Genomic DNA, 18189 nt, shown 5'->3' with positions numbered 1-18189 from the left:
TTGTGTATACCATCATAAAGACAACAGTAGTATACCGCTGTTCGAAAGTCATAAATCGATTGTAACAAAACAAAATCCGGGTTACAAAGTAAAATTATGATCTTTCATCGATTCTAGTATATTATGTCCTTTCTGCAGATCAAAGAAAGCTTAAACCAAGAGACTGCAGTGACCTTCTCCCTTGAACGAGGAGCGGAGTATTTGAAATACACCCGGATGACACTAACAAGATAGATGTATACTGTGATATGGATAATAATGGCGGTGGATGGACGGTATTGTGTTATTGTTTTAACCAAAACTTACTAAAAATAGGCCTAATGAACCAAAACGGACAAATACTCAAGTACAGGCAATAAATCAGATCTTTGTATCTTTGAAAAGCAGAATGGGCTTTGCTCATTATTGAAGGTCGTACGGTGACCTACAGTTGTTAACTTCTGGGTAATTTTGGTCTCTTGTGGAGAGTTGTCTCATTGGCAATCATGCCACATCTTCTTTTTTATATGAGAGAGAAATATTTCTTAATTTTAATTTATTAGATTTACTTTAACAAAGAAGTTAGGCTTTTGAAAAAAGATCCATTTGTGAACCAAATTATGGCCATTTTGAAATTTTTTGATAACTTTGAAATTCAAAACCATAATTTGTTAATAGTTCACAATATATCCGAATTTTATTGCCAGTAGTAATGAACTTTTGACCAAGATCAGCAAATGCTATTTATATGCGCAACGGATGACAAAATCCAAAGCAATGATAATTCCAGTACAATATTCCAGGATATAATATCTATTACTAGTTAACATCACATATAATAGAAGTAAATGAAATGAAACGATTGAGGATAAATATTATGCAAAACCCTATTTCAAAGTTGTTAATAATAAAATATACACGTGTAGCGTGTCTGAAGACTTATCAATATTCAATAAATCTTAAAATGTTAAAATATCAGAAATGTGAAACCGACCGAAGACACTTTATATATCTCAGGTCCGGATTCAAGGGGACATATGAGGGGCGTACGTAATAAATAGATTGAGTAATAACTTCCCTTGCCACTTACATGGTTCGATTCCACCTTTTAAATTAAGTAAAATTGGACCATGTAAGTGGTAAGGGAAGTTATTATTCTATCTTACTTGACTAGGATTGTAAGTTTTCTGTCGAAAATCGGTAGTTTTTCTTGATACTTAAATAATTAAAATAGTTTTATCTTTTGCACACGTATTTATCGGATTGTTCTAAACGTGTCCATATTGATCATATTGTAGTTACTCATCTATTTATATATTTTAAGATCGTACAGCGACGTGTCGACAGTTCTGTTGATTTCTACAGATTTTGGAATGCCTACAAGAATGGTTTTGGAAGTGTTTCCGAAAACCACTGGCTTGGTGAGTATTATTATTTAATGATTCGATAAATACAAGTATCTTTTCTCTTAATTTCTTAAATATGTCAGGCGAACATAGCACTACAGAACAAACAAACAATGAAATTTTCTGAATGAATACAACTCGGAAAATTTATATTTTGTAAACGAAATTTGTTAATCAGAATATTTGGGAAACGATGACTAAGATTAACCTCGCAACTGATGTCAATCGCTGTTTATCATTGCCACATCTACTTTTCATAAATTATATTATATAAAAATAAGAAGATGTTGTATGATTGCCAATGAGTCAACAGTCCCACAAAATTTTAATAAAATAGATATGAGCAGTGCAAGTACGGACAACCGTACAATAATGAGAAAACCCCTTACCGTAAAGTCAAATGAACTCGAAAAAAATGAAACAAGTTAATTGAGAAAACTAACCAACTCTTTTATAACAAATCAGTTTACGGAAAAAAAGTTTTGCAGACATAAACCATGACAATCACATTCAGATTATGGCAGGATTAAACATGTTTTCGAGGTTTCAATCCTCCCCTTACATAGGACAGTGATAGATGTAAGACAGCATATAGTACAACAAAAGAAAAACTATCAAAATGAAATGAAAAAGGGCTAACTCATTAGATCGATAAGGCAGAAAACATCTAACAAAAACACACAACGACCGTAGAATAGTTTGGGTAATTCCATCAATAAAAAGATGCAAAGTACATTTCTAAAAGTGCTCACAGTTAAAGTTTCTGACAACCAGTTCAAAGCAAAAACAACTAATAAAAACAGTCATGTATCTAGGACTAAAATATCAACCAGTACACATCAAGCATTCAAGACGTGTTTAACAGTTAGAGAAAATCATGACCTTATGCAATGCCAAAATAAAAGTTATCGACAGATTGTATGACCGTGAAAGTGTATAAAGGTAAGTAATGGCAATATAAAAATGTGCCTACATTTGCGACCATGACGAACGAATTAAAATTTATAAATACCGTAAGACAATATCAAAGGAATAGCACCGTCCAAAAGGGAAAATTAACAATAGGGAAAGAAAAATCCTCCCTTTTGTTGAAAAGAATTGTGTCGAGTTTCAGGTGTAGAACTATCACATTCAAAGAATTATGCACATTCCAAAAATAAATAATTTCATTATTTCCATATGTCTTTTTACCAAAAGCATTATTTATATATAATCATAATTTGTTCCTTTTGTGGTTTTATTTTACAAAAAAAAAAAAGAAAATACATTTCAAACAAACTTCTTGCAACTGAAAATATCTTTTCCGATTTCCGATTTGTTTTTATTGTCTCAGTCATGATTTCATCAGTAGAGTTTCTCTTCTCTCAAATTTCAGAAACTAAAGAATCCATAGCTTTAATTGTAATCTTCATAAAATAATGAAAAGTGTGATTAGTTTTCAACATCGTATATAATAAGAAAATTGGCAAACGATGCATCGTTATCACGGTTAGTTAGGTATGAACATTCGAATCAGAAAATGTCCTTTAGATTTTTAAAAAGCAAATAGAACCACACAGAACTGCACCATCTCCTTGTTTATCTATTAAGACGACGAATTTGTAAAAGTGAACATTCACTTGGTTTCAAATCCTAATAAATATCGAATGTTTTATTATTATTTTCACAACAAAATACAAAATATTGTAAGTACTAATTCAAATATCTTTATACTCTCTTTTTCAGGTAACGACAATTTACACATTTTAACCACATCAAGAAACTATGTCGTGAGATTTGAAGTGCATGACTTTAATAATAATACTGCCTACGCAGAATATCAAAATTTTAAAGTCGACAATGAAGCGTCACAATACAGGGTAACATTTGCGGGATACACAGGCACAGCTGGTAAGTGTTAGTGGCTTGGTTATAGTTAAAATGAGTTAAACGGATTGGATGGAACACGAACAGGTCATTAAGTTCCTTCACTAAATAATTCAAATTTTTGGGACTTTGTGGAACGCATCCATCCCATCGATCTAGAGATAAAGGATACTACAGATACAGTTTAGTCGGCCTCATATCTTGACTTACATCTAGAAATTAACAATTAGGGTCGGTTGAAAACAAAACTTTACGACAAAAGAGATGATTTCAGCTTTCCAATTGTGAACTTTCATTTTCTAAGTAGCAACATTCCAGCTGCACCTGCATACATGGTATATATCTCCCAATTGATACGATACATTGTATTCTAGTGCTTGCATTTCCTATCATGATTTTCTTGATAGAGGGTAGCTGCACACAAGGAAGCTATTAAACCAAGAGTTCCAAATGGTGAAGTTGAAATCATCCCTTCGTAAATTTTACGGACGCCATCACGAGTTGGTTGACCGTTATAGAATAACCGTTTCACAAATGATATCGGATATGTTCCTTACGTCGTAACTACAATCCCCTTCCCTTTCATGAATGTGACATAACGAATTAGACTTTATACCGGATTTTTTATCACCTAAGCAACACCACGGGTGCCACATGCGGAGCAGGATCTGCTTACCCTTCCGGAGCACCTGAGATCACCCCTAGTTTTTTGGTGGGATTCGTTTTGTTTATTCTTTAGTTTTCTATGTTGTGTCATGTGTGCTGTTGTTTGTTGTCTTTTTCATTTTAAGCCCTCGCGTTGTCAGTTTGTTTTAGATTTATGAGATTGACTGTCCCTTTGGTATCTTTCGTCCCTCTTTTCAGGTCACAACATTCCATGACCAGAATCACCTGTATTATTAACATACATGTATATTTCCAAGTTAAACACATATTCCCGAGCGTTTCATGTGTGGATTCCTTCATAATAAGTGTTTACTGTTTTCAATGCGTCTTTAAACAAGTGTGCTAATAGTAAAGATTAAGTTTTTCTTTGCAAAATGTAAAGGCCGACATTATCCTCTTGTTTATCGTTTTGATTTTTATAATTTTGTTTTCGTTTCCCCAAAAATGCCTTCACCGAAAGTAACCAATCTCTATATTGATAAATATCATGAGTCATAAAACGCATACAACAAGTGAAGCTGTTTCTGTTTGCATTCCTAAGCACTCAAAATCTTGTTGGTACGGCTCATGTTTTTTTTTTATTCCCCTTATAATTTATACAGTGTTTTGAAAACTTTAATTAAAAAAAAAGCTTTTCTTTTTAGATCATTTTGAAAAAAACTCTTCGACTAATAGGTTTTTACGCCACATAAGAACTCTCAGTTAGGTCTTAAAATTCAAATTTTTCAATAGTTCAATCCTTTTTATTCTAAGTATTTAAGTAGTGATAAATTCTAAGTATTCAAATAGTGATAAATATATGTTGTATCATTACAAATCCGACGATTATCCACCAGAGACCGAACGTATATAAATATCGATTAAATGACCAAGAGCAAAATACAATTTTGTATCTACTCCACTAGTATATTGCTCTTCTGATCAACAGCTGAAAGTCAAAAATTTAAGAACTTAATAGAAAATCATCAATCCAAATTTCAACTGCAAGCAGGAGACATCCATCATCTTAAAATTGATAAACACTAAGGTCAAGGATGTAAGTCAAAAATTGTATGATAACCTTCAGGGAGCTTATGTCATTTGGACTAATGGGGAACTGACAGCATATTTGTCATACCTTTTTGATAGGTTGCAGTATAAAATGTTATATATAAGTTTCCTTTGATAATAAAATTATTAAAGTACAATGTATATAAAATATATTCCATTACTATACTAAAGTAGTTGTAATTTAATTAAAAAATATATTATATTTTCTTTTAAATGTAAAGCTGATTTTGTCCAAATAATTGTAATGTAATGAATAACATTGCAATTTAATTCGTTTCATACCTTGCTATAAAGAAGAAGAAAACCCATTGTACATCGAGTAATTATTAAACTAGACCAATGATTTCACGTTTATTTATTAGGTAATGGATTTGAAAGTAATAATGGAATGAAATTTACTACAAGAGATCGTGACAATGACCTTCACCCATATCATTGTGGAAAGGGACAGATAGGTGCATGGTGGTACAACGCATGCGGAAAATCTAGTTTGAATGGCATTTACAAACAAGAGGGAACCACAGTTGCCAAGAGAATATATTGGAAAACTTGGAGACCAACTACATTAAAAGCTACCGAAATTAAAATAAGATCTATCAATTAGAAGATCCGAAAAATTTTTGCTTCGATTTCTGATCTGCATGAACGTTGTGGCATTTATGAAATGAAGACATTGTGTTGCTGTATAATTGTCTTAAAGTGTATTTTCCATTGCGGTTATATTTCTTCACAGTAAGTTACCGATAACGAAAATTAGACCTATCATTTTGAAAGATCCGAAAACCTTTTTCTTCGATTTCTGGTATGCATGTACGTTGTGGTATTTATGAAATGAAAACATTGTGTTGCTACATACATATTTTGAAGTGTATTTTCTATTTCGGCTATACTTCTTCGCTGTAATTTCATAAGTTACCGATAACAAAAATAAGACATATTAATTAGAAGATCTTAAATCGTTTCGCCTCGTCATTTGTTGACATTTAACTGTTACGATTTAAGGATCCATCAGAGTAAAATACTGATATTATGAATTGATGAATGCTATACTTTAGTTTCTTTCAGAATCAAAATGTCTTGTACCAAGTCAGAAATATGGCAGATGGCATCAACTAGTCTGTTTCGATGTATGTTGGCGTTTATTTTTGTTGCATTTCACTGTTTTTGTTGTTCCGTTGTTGTTCTCTTTTTGTTGATGTGTTTCTTCGGTTTACGTTTCAACCCATATTTGGTTTTCTCTTAAACGATTTATAACTTATGAACAGCGGTATAATGTTGCCTTCATTAAGCATTATACAAAACATTTATGAAAATATCGAAACAAAATTCTGTAGCGGCCTTCTGTTTATAAAAATGAGGGAAAAAGATATCAAAGGGAGACAATCAAATTCAAATGTGTAAAACAATCTATAAAAGAAATAACAAAAAATGAAAAACTAAAACTGAACAACCCAAACCTAACAAAAACGGGGGGATCTCAGGTGCTCCAGACGGACAAGCACATCCTGCTCAATATGCGGCACCAGATGTATTTTTCAACATTTTTACACATCGGGTACATGTCTCTTTAAGTTGTGTCATTTTAAAGGCAAGAGCAGTAATTCGTTTAAATGAGAAAATGAAAAAACGATTCAAATTTATATACCATATACGGTGCAGGAAATGCTTACCCTTCTGGAGTACCGGATTTCACTCCCGGGTTTTAGTGGAGTTCATGTTGTTTCTTATTTATTATTTATAACTGTTGATGCAATTGTCCTTTGGTTTTATGAGTCTTTGTTTATTGTTTACCTCTTGTTTCTGAGTGTTATTGTCTTAAACATTGCACAAGATTCGCGTTTCGACTAATTATGTTATTCAAGTGATAACCTCGTCAAAAATAAAAACTCAAAATTCCTTTGAATAACTCGGTGATCCAATAAACCATAACTGTCTACAAACTCGGAACTAACATTGAGTTGTTATCGGAAGATTAAGGCATGTTTGAATATGTATGTTCATTTGCTATACATGTTGGTATGTTAAATACACAGGTATGCCCGTTTTCATGTTAATAGTCACCTCCGAGAAAAAACAAGAATATGTCGATAGTCACTTTCTGTGTATAGTGGACTGTAAAATTGGGATAAAAACTTTATTTTGGCATTACAATTAGAAAGATCATATCACAGGGAACATGTATACTAAGTTTCAAGTTGATTGGACTTCAACTTCATCAAAAACTATCCTGACCAAAAACTTTAACCTGAAATTTGTACTATCATTTTTTTATGTTCAGTGAACCGTAAAATTGGGGTCAAAACATTAATTTGGCATTAAAACTAGAAAGATAATCTCATAGGGCACATGTGTACTGAGTTTTGAAGTTGACTGGACTTCAACTTTAACCTATAATTTGCATTTTCTATGTCTAGTGAAACGTGAAATGATGGGGTCAAAACACTAATTTACCATTAAAATTAGAAAGATCCTATCATAGGGCACATGTGTACTGAGTTTCAAGTTGATTGGACTTCAACTTCATCAAAAACTACCTTGACCAAAAACCTTAACCTGAAGCGAGACGAACAGACGGAATTAGAGACAGACTGAAGGACGGACGAACGAACGAACGGACGCACAGACCAGAAAACATAATGCCCCTCTTCTATCGTAGATTGGGCATAAAAATGTTATGGTGAAGAAGTACGGAACATATTTGTAGTAATCTCTGAAAAAGATATTTTATAATGGTCAACCAACTCGTGATAGCGTCTGTAAAATGTCCGAAGGAATGATTTCAACTTGAACGTTAGACGCTTGGTTTTGTAATTTCCATGTGAGTAGCAACCCCTGCCAAGACAATTATGATAGGAAAGTCAAACGCAAGTATATAATAAACGTTATCTAAAAAATTATCACGCTTACATATAAATAAATATGTATACAAAGTAGGAACAGATTTAAAATTGGAACTGTCAGTTTATTTAGCTGACGAAACAATCATTGAACAGGGGTATTGGCAAATGAAAAAAATATCAACCTTCATAAATTATTAGGTATTTTTGGAGCCAGAACCGTTTTAAAAAATATATATTTGAAAATTGTTTTACATGAATATTGTATGCGTTATAAACGCTATTTAGAATATACTCGAAATCGCACGAGGATTTTGGGATAAAGTTATTTTTTTTATTAAATGATACCAAACACAACAGGGAGATAACTCTGTAAAATCAGCTAAGCGTTTTAATTACGTTAAGGGAATATTAAGCTTCTCAATGATCAAAATTAGTGCCAAACGAGCCAAATTAATTTTAGGGAAGGTGTTGGGTACCATCTTTAATAAAGGAAGGCGAATATACCAAATGAACATTCCAATTCATCAATAGAAAATAAACTAACATAGCCATGATTAGAACAAAATATATGAAGAAAAATAATAGACGAACAACAGTACATAAAACACAACGAAGAAAAACTAAACACGTTTTAAAATACAGAAGTTCATTTCTATCTTTTTTTTTCTTTTTTTTTTAAAGAATCCCGGTTTATTTATTGTCGGCAAAGAATACTTTGAACATAAAACACATTTAACAAAAAATTGTTAAAAGACACATTAAAAAAGCTGTTACTAATTCAATAATGTTTTATTTCATAATATTTATATTTTGAAGTGTCCAAAATAATAATCAATATATAAATCACAATTAGTTCACAGAGCCAAATTCAAGTCCAATATTTCCAGTCTTTCGTATCTAATACCAGTCCTGAAAAAACCAATAAATACATTAATAATTAAATAATTACAAATGGTAATCAATATAAAAACAATATATATAGAAAATTACTACCATAATCACAATAAACAGTTGATGTGTGCTGAGTGACCATGATCATTAAATCCGTTTATCTGTTTTGCTTCTTCACAAATCTCATATTGGAAGAGAGTATGTATGATGAATGTAAATAAAATATAAATTAATAATTAACATAATTATAAATTTATTTCAGAGCATCAAAACAATTACATAATTCAACATTCCCGATGTAAGTAAACGACAGACTAAATATGCCTTGTTACTTTTGAACATTTGTTACTCAATATAATGAACAGTTCAATTTTTATTTTTGTTTTGTTTTTGTTTGTCAAGTCACATTTTTGACTTGGTATAAGAAAAGTAATTTTAAGAAAATACCACGGTTTAAGGTTGATCGGAATTGCTGTAATTGTGTTATTATATTGATGTTTCGTTGATGTATACTTCTTAATTTTTGAATTCTACCTATCATGGTTGATAACATTATATACACATACAATTGTAGATTGTTATGTCTACTTTCTAGTAACACCCGATGAAATAAGCCCCGCCTCCCTACTTACCTTATATGGAATATATACGGTCTCCACGTCGACGAATTTAACAAATCATATTCCTAGAAATGTATACGAGGTAAGACACTATTGTGTATACGTACCATTGTAAATTGTTACGCCTACTTTCTAGTGACACAAGCACCACGTGTTGCCAAAACTTCACCAACGCTGTTAAAACATATAATAAGTGTATGTAGATTTGTATTCAAATATATACTGATTAAAAACTCGATTATAACTAAGTATTACCAATGACAGAAAAAGTGTCGCGTATGGGACTTTCAGATTAAACATATCTCCATGTACTCAAATTAATTTCAACTGTATATATAGATAAATAAAGTATTTCTATATTCAAATGCACTTTATCTGTTGAGTCTTTTGTAGACTAAAATCTCGTCTGGCGACCCAGGTATCTATGATCAGTTTTTCGATACTGATATGATAAGTATCATCTTTTCTTTGAGAAGTAACTTTGTAGCCTACGATGTTATTGTTCTGGTTTCAGCTAAAAATGCTTTTAACTCCTTATTCAAAAGGAGACTTTGGAACGTATAGATATTGCCAAGTTATAAGATAATGGAAAACAAATTGCTGTTTCTTCTTAAACAATGAATGAAAACAAAAATATACGCAACTTAAAGCAAAATATTATTAAACAAAAACAAACCACGAAAAATAAACATCAGCTTTCGTGTGTAGTACATGTAGCAGTGCCATAAGAATACCATAATAACACAATTTATTGGAAAGATTGTGAAATCAACTTTTTTTTTTAAAGAAGTAATGACAATAGATGAGTAATGGCTTGTACATAAGCATCATATTTTTTTTTATAATATAAATTTCTATTTCTTTCAATATTTTCAAAACTGAAAATTGATAAACATTTCAAAGAAGATTACTTACTAGCAGTTCATTGTACATTGGTTTGGAAATGTTTTTCCACTTGCGGAACACACAGGGTCATAGATCATGGGACAAATACAATCTGCAGCTACATCTGCATACGTGCATCCTACAAGAACAATACATTTTTTAATCTACAAAACACATATAAATAGTTGACATATAGAAAAATGAATATTGAATTAAAAATAACTCTTGTTTATGTTCTCAGAAATATTGTTATATTCTTTAGCATATGAATAATTCTCAAAACCGAAAAAAAAAATACAAAACATGTAATAAGAAAGTAAAACATTTAAAGGTGAAATTTGATGTGTAATTTAGCGAGAATTTTACCACCAAACAGGATTGTATTGTCAAAATTTACGCCTTGAGGGCGTTATTGACAATGACGAATGATAGTGTTCAATTTTTCAGTAGATGGGTATGCCTTTTTTATCAAATGTATTTAAAAAGTATGATAACTAAAAGGAATTAAATATCGTTTCACGAAATCTTAATATTAATAATTTAAAGAATTGTGAAAGATTAGACATTAACATAAAAATGTCAGACTGATTCATTAACATCTAGAAAGTTAAAATAAACGATTAAATAAACAATCAAATTAATGTTATCATGAAAACATGTTAGATGTATTAAAAGTGTAGAGAGAATTATTTTCAGCCAAATTTTTACTGGCTTATATCTCGAAAACAAGCATACGGACCCTTCATTTTCTGCTTGATTTAATCCTGGTATCTATGAGTTTATTTCCTGTATTTCTGAACAATCAATTTGTATATTACCACTGGGTCGATGCCTCTGCTAGTTGACTGTTAGCCCCCGAACACCAGCCCAGTTGCCAGTATTTCGGTACTGGCATGAAAATACGGATTTTTGTGTTATTAAGATTTGCTGTTACAAAATGTTAGAAATTATTATAAATTAAGGAATGTATCTACGAGCATCACTGAAGAGACATGTATTATTAGTAATTAACTTTTGATATCTATGTTTTTTTCTCACCAGTAACCTTACATGTTAAAAATTCACTGAAACCAATTAACGAAAAGCAAAAAGCATCAAAATACTAGTATCCATTACTTACCCAAAACAGCAAACAACAAACAAACAATGATCAATTTGTTCATGATGACAGGTTCTTGTTTCTTCTGTTCTTTTCAAGGTGGTTGTAGGTTAAGGATAAAAACTGCTTCAAACCACAGTCCTTTTATACTCATGCATGATGTTCACATTGTAATTAATATTCAAAGATTGCATAAAGTTATCTTCATGGTTTTACGTGACATTTGTTTTAATGAATCAGCTATAAAATGTTGGTATTAACTTTGTTCTTTATTATGTATTTCAAGTACAATAAACATTGGTCCGTACCCGGTTTGAAATTTATGACATATTTGTAGTTGTAATTTACTATAATTGTTTGAACAATTAATGTGTTCGTAACGGATCGAACAGGTACCAAAAAATCTAAATAATAATGATATGTTTGAATACTTATTGCATGTCCTCTACTTCATATACAATATAATCGCTATAATCTGAAGATGGTTAAATAAACTCATCATAGATACTAGGACTAAATTTAGTAAATACGCCAGACGCGCGTTTCGTCTACGGTTAAAATAAACCCCAATATCTTTTTTTTTTACATCGGTTGAATGTTCAAAATTTGTATTTCGTTTTTTCTTGTTTCAATCTCTGTATGTAATACCGGAACACTTACGACGAAACAGGAAGTATGGTGCTTGATCGGAGGAAAGATTCAATTAAGTCTAATGCATTTGTATAACAACCGAATTTATAATGTGTTCTTGAGTATTTGTACCCCTCTCCCCAAATTACCAATATATATATTCCTTACAGGTTAAATTTTTACTAAAATCCATCGTCCAAGGAGAGGTTTAAGGTATTCAAAAAATATATAGTGTATACTATAAGGCTAAAGATTGAAATGCTCATGTAAAGAATTTGGTTGATGATGAAAATTGTTTAAATCTTTGACTCTGCTCACAATAAATTTTAAAACAATAGAATAGAGATTCAACTATTAATAAAAAAATTCAATCCTTTAGAAAATGTATAGAACGGGGAAAAGAACAATAAGTTGACAAATTTGTTCTTGCATTTATACAATTTTAAGCAGCTTAAAACAGCCTAGGGTTCTCTGACTCAATTGTACCTTTGCGGGAGGTTTGGGTCGCCATTAAACAAGCTTCAATTCATATTTGTATGCCCCATTTATGGACATTACATTTTCTGGTATGTGTATCCGTTCATTCGTTCTTCCGTCCGTTAGTTCGTTCGTTCGTTTGTTTGTCCGTCCGTTCGTCCCGCTTCAGTTTAAAGTTTTTGGTCGAGGTAGTTTTTAATGAAGTTGAAATCCAATCAACTTGAAACTTAGTACACATGTTTCTTATGATATGATCTTTCACATGAAATATTTTACCTATTTTCATGGTCCAATGAGCATAGAAAATGATAGTGTGGATGGGGCATCCGTGTATTTAGGACACATTCTTGTTTTCCCTAAAAATGTCCTGTACCAAATCATGAATATGGCACATATTATCAAATAAAATAACCGTTTTTATGTTTGTAATTGTTGCACTTTAATGTTTGTGATGTTCCGTTCTTTTTCTCGTTTGGTTCTCTCTCAGTTTTAGTAATACTTCTTTCAGTCGATTTTTGATTTTCAAACAACGGAGTCCCACTGTTGTCATTATTTGCAGTGCAAAATATTTCAATATTGCAGTAGTAAAAATGTTAATAAAAAGAATTGCAAATATATACAACAAATTATAAAAGAAGAATTTTAAAAAGCTGAATTCATATTGTTGACACCCAATCATGATGAACACAAAATTGACAAACTCACGGAAGAGACAACTGCAGTTATACATTCGTTTAATGTGTTTAATCTTTACGCCAATTTATTACGATTTTCATCGGAGCTTGGTATTCTTGTTTTTTTTACTTTTTTCCAATCTTTCAAGTGAAAGACAACATTTCCAAGACCAAACTATTATGTTTCTTTTTAAACAAAATAATTTAAGAACTAGTAATACTTGATAATATTTTGTCGTGACGATAAGAGATGCTGTTACGTCCTAGTTTTTGTTGTTATATGGGTTCTCACCAGTGTAAGAGGAGACTCCGATTATAAAAGAGTTTTATTTAGTGTGTTGAATTAGGTTTTGTTAATGTTACCTGCATGATATTCATTTAAAGTCGGACTTAAAATCAGGAGTAAAAAAAGTAGGAGTAAATGATGTTTTTTCATGAAATGAGTTACTGCTTGGTTATGAATATGCTAGAGATATCCAATCCACTTCTTTGAGAAAAGAAAAGCATAGATGATAATTTTGAATATTTAGAGGACAATATATGAGATATTTTCTATCGGGTGGTGTGACACACATAATACTTTACAACTCGTAATACCCTCAAACAATATGGCACATGATTAGGCTATTTTAAGTCGTTAGCATTCAAGTCACGCAATGTTTAGACAATCAAATATTTTTTAAGTCAATTCTGTTTATTCAATATATGAATCTACTTAAAAAGAGTGATATATAAGACTGAAAAGACTACACACACAATTACACTTTTGATTGAAAAGCCATAGTACGAAGAAAGAAAGAAACATGTATAAGTTACTTGCTGTCCTCCTTGTAATAGCTGCACTTGGTAAGTAAATAGATTATTGAAATCATTCTAAATTAAGGAACGGATCTGCCTGACCATACAATGTGGATCTCATAGTTTGGGTTAGTCTTCATTGCTTTTCATTTTATAATTTTGATTTAAAAGTTTTGTTCTTGAGCGTCTTTAAACAGACATTCTAAAGTGCGCACCTTGTTAAGTAAACTTGCTTAAGTTACTATTATTAGGTGTATTTGTACAAACAGCTTGATTGATTGTTAATGGTTCTTTTATAATTTAGAATATAACATGGACTTTAATTTGTAGATAAGCAATAATAAAGACAATAAAACTAAGATCTGTATATCGATATAATATCAAAATGCCAAGATGTAAAAATACTTGAAAACTTGAAAACAGCCTTATCTACGTAAGGTGAAAATAACAAATAACTTAGTTTCGGAATAAACCCTATAAGAAAATACATATTTATGTTTTAAGCTTTTTCTAGTTAATTTCTTAAAACTTATTACACCAACTTCAGATATTTACACTGTCGATCGTGATGCCTACGTGCATTTATAGAATGTATGATAATTGATTACGGGATAAGAAAAAAATACAGAATTTATAACAAGACTTGGATTAATTTCAATTTTATACGACAAACGTCAGAAGGAGCATGGGTAGAATATGAACGTAGACGTCTTGACTATTCGTCAAACGTGTCATATCATAAAAATTGTCAGAATACAAATTTCATATTCTAAACCATGATTTTCAAAATTGTATGATACATTATGTCCGAAGATATATATTTAATTATAACAACCACTTTTATGAAATTATTTCATCGTTTTTTACTTTATTTATTGCGATAGGATGTGCAGTGAATGGATGCGTGTGTCCTAGGACATACCTTCCTGTTTGCTCCAGTCTGGGAAACTCGTATGCAAATAGCTGTACCTTTGCATGCTTGTAAGTATTGATAATGTCCGTCATCGCAGAAAACATTTCCCGTATTTTTGTCCCAACTAATACCACTTTACGCTAAAAATAGAAAAAAAGATTTACGATTACCATACAGTATCATGATATCGAGTTTAATTTCAGCAAAGTCTGAGTCTGTCGTTGTAATATTCCTTACACTTTGATTTTTATTGATGTTTAAAAGTAGATCCACGTTGTTTGCTGAAATGCCTAAAAGGTTAAAACAATAGTTTTAAATTTTACAAGTACTAGTAGTAGTATAAAAAGTATATAATATGTGGAATATATTGTTTATTTTGACTTTGTAGTTATTTCATAACTATTTGTATTATTCAATAAATGCTTATAATGCTTTTACTGAGACAAATACAACTCATCAGGAACTCACTGTTTGCTACAAAATAGCATATACATGTATATAAGATTAACTGTATACTATAAAAATCGCCTTTGCTACCTTTGCAAATTAAATGGGGTTAAAACAGTAACAATCGAAAGAACTGTATTTCAAACTTGAAAATAATAGTTCTGAATTAACAATTTATTTTGCTTCTGTTCTTTGTTTGGTAGCGCTGCTGAAGGTGAAACATTCGCCTGTGATGGCTCTTGTCCTTGTGCTACATAGATTTCTGAATCAAAAGGTATGTTAACAGCGATGTACTTTGAAAAGAATTCATTTTTTAAATAATTTTTTTTTATCTGTATTGCCAATTTCAGGTGGTTTTCTCCGTGCACACCGGCTTCCTCCACCAATAAAAACTGGCCGCAACGAAAAGGCCAAAATGTGTTGTCTAAAAGTGGCGTTAAAACACCAAAAATCAAATCAAATCATATTTTTATCATTGCTTGACTTGTTTGAAGACTGAACTCTTTTTACCACACTTTTTTGTTTTCTAAATTTTTATGAGAGAAATGAAAAATATATGTTTAAAGTTCTTCTAATAGTTCAAACCAGGATCAATCCAACGTGGACTAACATGCAACATGCAACATACATAATTTATTCATTTAAAAAAATCATTTTTTTTCCAATCGAATACTTCAACTTTTAAGTGAATGATAATTGGAAGATTCTTATTACATTTTTATCAGATGTGATATTGAAAGGTTGTTATGCCAACCAGATGAAAGGGAGAGGCAAGATAAAATAGCTAAAATAATTGTCCAACCTTATTTTTGATAATTTGATATAAAAAAAATAATGATAAAACTTAATTATCATTTAAACACAGTTAAATACATGAATATGTAGAGACATTCTGTTCTCAAAATTTCTAATGTTAGTCTTCAGATTTATCAGTTCCAAACTTACTTATTTCGCTTCCAACTTGACAATTCTCCCCATCTAAGTTGAATGAAAACTCAGAACTAAATAACTAGATAGAAATGTAGAAAATAAAATATTCCAACCGATCTTTTTTTTTAATACTGACATAAAAAAGTGACAAATCTTAAATATTGGTAGAACAAATAGAACTGATAAAAATATTATATACACATGCATGGTACCTATCTATCTAACAAAACATTTTTTTAAATTAAAGTTACAACGAAAATATTTTCATATTAGCGTTATAAAATGTATTTCAATTTATCAAAGTTAATCAAAGTTTGAATTCCTTTTCAGGTCTTTGGAATATGGAAGAATTTGAAATTGAACACTGGACTTTGAAATGCAAAATGGACAACTTTGTGTGACTTTTTATTAATAATCCCATTTATCTTCTGCATAATTAATCTGACTTTTTCTTATTTCAATAAAAGCTAAATTTTTTCACATTCATTGAATATTGTTCATGATGATTAGTAAAAAGCAGACATTTCCGGATTTGTCTTCGACAGAAAACCCTAGTCAATAAAGGTGATATTTCCAAAACTATATTGATAGATATCAATATATCTGATTGAAACGGAAACACAAATAGATTGCTGAAATCATATACACTCGTTTGAGAAGTTGCCACTCTATCAATCAATCAATGACAGTTACATAATGAACATGTGAAACTATGATAATATGCAGAAACACTAAACTCTTGCGTGTGGTAAATAAAGGATATTTGGTCTGTTTATAAAATGATTCTTTAGTAGCAATTGTCTACTATCGTCTATAGCCGAGCATTTTAAAATGTAATGGAACTCGTCGCCAATATCACCGTTATTGTACAAAGTACAAATACGATTTGCCCTTAAACTGACATACGACTTGTTATTAAGCCCAAGCGAACCGATATTATAAAAAAAGAAGATGTGGTATGATTGCCAATGAGACAACTATCCACAAAAGACCAAAATGACACAGACATTAACAACTATAGGTTACCGTACGACCTTCAACAATGAGCAAAGCCCATACCGCATAGTCAGCTATAATAGGCCCCGATAAGACAATGTAAAACAATTCAAACGAGAAAACTAACGGCCTAATTTATGTAAAAAAATGAACGAAAAACAAATATGTAACACATAAACAAACGACAACCACTGAATTACAGGTTCCTGACTTGGGACAGGCACATACATAAAAAATGTGGCGGGGTTAAACATGTTAGCGGGATCCAAACCCTCCCCGTAACCTGGGACAGTGGTATATCAGTACAACATAAGAACGAACTATAAAAATCAGTTGAAAAAGGCTTAACTCATCAGATGGACAAAAATACAAAAATACAAAATACAAGTTTGTCTAACTCTCTCTGTTTCGACAGAAAATCGACTGTAGCTGCATTACTCAATTGGTTGTAAAATATGCTGTTTCATCGCCTATTCTTTCATGCAAGAGAATGCACACCTACTCAGACTACCAGTATTGCGCAGCTCTGTATGTGTATATCATATTTTACGCAGGCCATTGTATAGAGATCTCAGTAAAAAGTAAAATATTTAAAGTCATATGAAATTTCAATATTATAAAAAAATATTGATAAAAAATATTATAAAAAAATATTGATAAAAAATATTATAAAAAAATATTGACATGTTTGATTGTTTTATATACTTGAATGGCTTAGAATTACTCTAAATGAAGTGTCATCTTCATGATTGTACTGACATTGAATTATTTGGAAGCATACCTATGACGTCACGTAGTGTAGGGACCAAAGAAGATAACATCTTTTCGCGGATTTTCTTGAATGAAGATTTTACACTGAAATTGTGATTGAAATTTAATTATGAACTTGTTTTGCATTAGAATAGAGATAACTGTATTGTATTTGAAGCTTTGCGGACGTCCATCGCTAGTTTTACTGTCGCATACAGAGGGAAATTGAAATTGGAAGTTGTGCCAGTTATAATGTCCTTTGCTCCGTTACA

General features: G+C 31.1%; 2 long non-coding RNA genes across 2 annotated transcripts; one reads left to right on the top strand and one right to left on the bottom strand.

Moving 5' to 3' along the window:
• Positions 1 to 8587: 8587 nt before the first annotated feature.
• Positions 8588 to 11471, bottom strand: LOC143055988 (uncharacterized). The gene is made up of 4 exons (XR_012972195.1): positions 11324 to 11471; positions 10234 to 10342; positions 9426 to 9492; positions 8588 to 8716 (listed from the first exon to the last, which is right to left on the bottom strand). It is a non-coding gene; the product is annotated as an uncharacterized LOC143055988 (long non-coding RNA).
• A 2357-nt stretch (positions 11472 to 13828) lies between these two features.
• LOC143056085 (uncharacterized) lies at positions 13829 to 15517 on the top strand. Its single transcript, XR_012972239.1, has 3 exons — positions 13829 to 13929; positions 14766 to 14862; positions 15445 to 15517. It is a non-coding gene; the product is annotated as an uncharacterized LOC143056085 (long non-coding RNA).
• The last annotated feature ends 2672 nt before the right edge of the window (positions 15518 to 18189 follow it).

Source organism: Mytilus galloprovincialis, chromosome 13 (assembly GCF_965363235.1).
Source record: "Mytilus galloprovincialis chromosome 13, xbMytGall1.hap1.1, whole genome shotgun sequence".
NCBI lineage: Eukaryota > Metazoa > Mollusca > Bivalvia > Mytilida > Mytilidae > Mytilus > Mytilus galloprovincialis.
Note: the sequence above shows the minus strand (reverse complement) of the source record. Positions and strands in the feature narration are given on the sequence as shown.